Here is a 2,514-nt window from a genome sequence, read left to right as displayed (position 1 = left end):
ACCCCAGTATTCTCTGTCCCCTGTCCCTTCCTCTTGCTGGTGGCCACTTTTAAATCCACTTTGAGATTCTCCCCCAGTCTCATGTCAGCCAGCCCCGCTGAGTGCCCAGCACTATACTCAGACATCAGGGCAAGGGAAGTGGAGCTACCGTCGCCTCTGTGTAGCTCAGGAGTGAAAACCTCCATCCGTGCCCTTCCCCCATCTACCTATCTTTTATCCCTGAGTACTTTTTTAAAGCTTTTAACGTATCAGTTTCCTGCTGTCATTACAGCCTGGGAACTCGGGCCAACTTCTCAATGTCCCCTCTGTGGTTCCCTGACATCTTTCACAGACCTTCTTGCCTTTTATGGGTTTTACTATTAATCACTGAAACAGCAAGTAAGAATAACAGGCATGAGGAAATTACAAAGGTTCTCATATCTTTCTTTTTAGCACCTGCTGATAAAAGATAAATTGGAGCAACTTTTATGGGCAGGAAATTGGCAGTATATTCTTGAAATATTCATTTGCTTTAGCTCTTCCCCTTCCGTCAGATAGATGTTTATGACCTGAGAAGGGTGGGGTCAGCAGAGTGGGGCAGGGCCAGCCTAGGGGTCTGGCTGAGTCCATGGCTGCCCCTGCCTGCCGATGGCTGCCCCGGAGTGGGACCTGGCCGGGAGCAAAGGGTTGCTCTAGGAGGTTGGGCGCTGTTCATCAACTCCCAGGCTGGGCTGAGAAGCTAGTACTTAAGAAATTATGGCATCTGAGCCCATAATGTTAAAAAACGGAACTTTTGTACTAGTACTGAGGATCACTCCATTGATGTTACAAACAAACAAAACAAAACCAATAAAACCAAAAGCAATGTCTAATCTCTCTACTAAGAACACAATGAAGGTTAAGAGATCTCCAAAATAGTTGGCTGTTTACATAAATAGAACAGTTAGGAAAGCTACACAATGCCCAGATAAACCACATAAGGTGATCTGTGGAAGAAAAATAAAAGTTCATCCTTTTCTAAATCCTTGTCACAGAAAACAGTTACCTAGAAGTGGGGGCTGTGACAAGGCAGAGAAAAGGAACTGTCTTGTGTCCGCCACTTGTCTGAACAATTACCCTGTGAGAATCCAACAGATTTCATTAATTCCAGTGATTCTTCAGGAGCAGGAAGCCCATCATCAAAATAGAGTGGGTATTTTCCCCTGAGGTTTCTCTGACCGGTGAGACAAAGGCACAAATTTAGCTCAACACGAATTTGAGACTGAATATAGCTTTAACTTTCCAAAGAATGAGAAATACAGGTGAACTCGTAGCTTATATGGTGATGATAGGAGCTTTCCTGTGTTCATCAAGAGCTTTCAGGAAGGAAACTATATCTCGATGGGCTACTGGGTGGACTTGTTGCTTCCACAGTCACTATTTAGAAGGAAATTAGAAAAACATGTGATGATTGATTTACCGGGGCTTCAAACATCATAAAGGTGGTGGTCAGAATCATCACCCAAAACAGAAATTATAAATAGAAATATTCAGCTTTTAAAACAAGAATTAAGTAGATTGTGGGAATAGGAAAATCATTTTACTTTTGGTTTTAAGATACAGTAGTAGTGTAGCTAAGGATGCAAAATGCTTACATATTATAGCCTCATTCAGAGACTTCATCTTTGTCATCTGAAACATCCCTGAACTATGCAGACTTCCAGAAACGTCTCAAATGAAAATTTTGATCTATGCACGAAATCAAAGCCATTTTTTTTCTTTTTTCTTTTTTATGTGGTAAAAAAGCCACATCAAGAAACCACTAATGTTGGGGTGCTTGGATGGCTCAGTGGGTTAAAGCCTCTGCCTTCGGCTCAGGTCATGATACCAGGGTCCTGGGATCGAGCCCCGCATCGGGCTCTCTGCTCAGCAGGGAGACTGCTTCCCTTCCTCTCCTTCTGCCTGCCTCTCTGCCTATTTGTGATCTCTGTCTATCAAATAAGTAAATAAAATCTTTTAAAAAATTAAAAAAAAAAGAAACCACTAATGAAACATTAACAATCTATTTCACATTGAAGTGGAAAAAATATCCAAAAGGAATAGCTTCGGATTCCATGGGGAAAAGTGCCCTGTGAAGATTGTTACTTTTGCAGCATTCGAGATTGATTCATATAGTTATTTGGTAACGTTGTTTAAGAACTAATGGCTCTTAATATAATACTGCATATTGCATAAGAATATAATGTATACTGTGTGAAGAAGAATAAGACAGGACATATTACTAGGGACTGCAAGGACCAGTCATCAAGATTGTGCTTCAGAAGAAAGCAGCGGTTTGGCTCAGGTCATGATCCCAGGATCCTGGGGTCAAACCCCATGTTAGCTCCCCAGTCAGTGAGGAGTCTGATTCTCCCTCTTCCTCTGGCCCTCTCCCCAGCTTGTGCTCTCTCTCACTCTCACTCTATTCTCTCTCTCAAATAAATAAAATCTTTAAAAAAATTAAAAACGAAGAAGGCAGCGAAACGTGTGCAGAGATTTTTCTCACATTGAGAAGAC

General features: G+C 41.9%; 1 pseudogene; it reads left to right on the top strand.

Moving 5' to 3' along the window:
* Window positions 1–607: 607 nt before the first annotated feature.
* On the top strand, window positions 608–1,584 carry LOC111142927 (annotated as a pseudogene).
* The last annotated feature ends 930 nt before the right edge of the window (window positions 1,585–2,514 follow it).

This window comes from Enhydra lutris, unplaced genomic scaffold (assembly GCF_002288905.1).
Source record: "Enhydra lutris kenyoni isolate GAN:26980312 unplaced genomic scaffold, ASM228890v2 scaffoldscaffold9, whole genome shotgun sequence".
NCBI classification, from domain to species: domain Eukaryota; kingdom Metazoa; phylum Chordata; class Mammalia; order Carnivora; family Mustelidae; genus Enhydra; species Enhydra lutris.
This window is presented reverse-complemented; position numbering and strand designations above follow the sequence as displayed.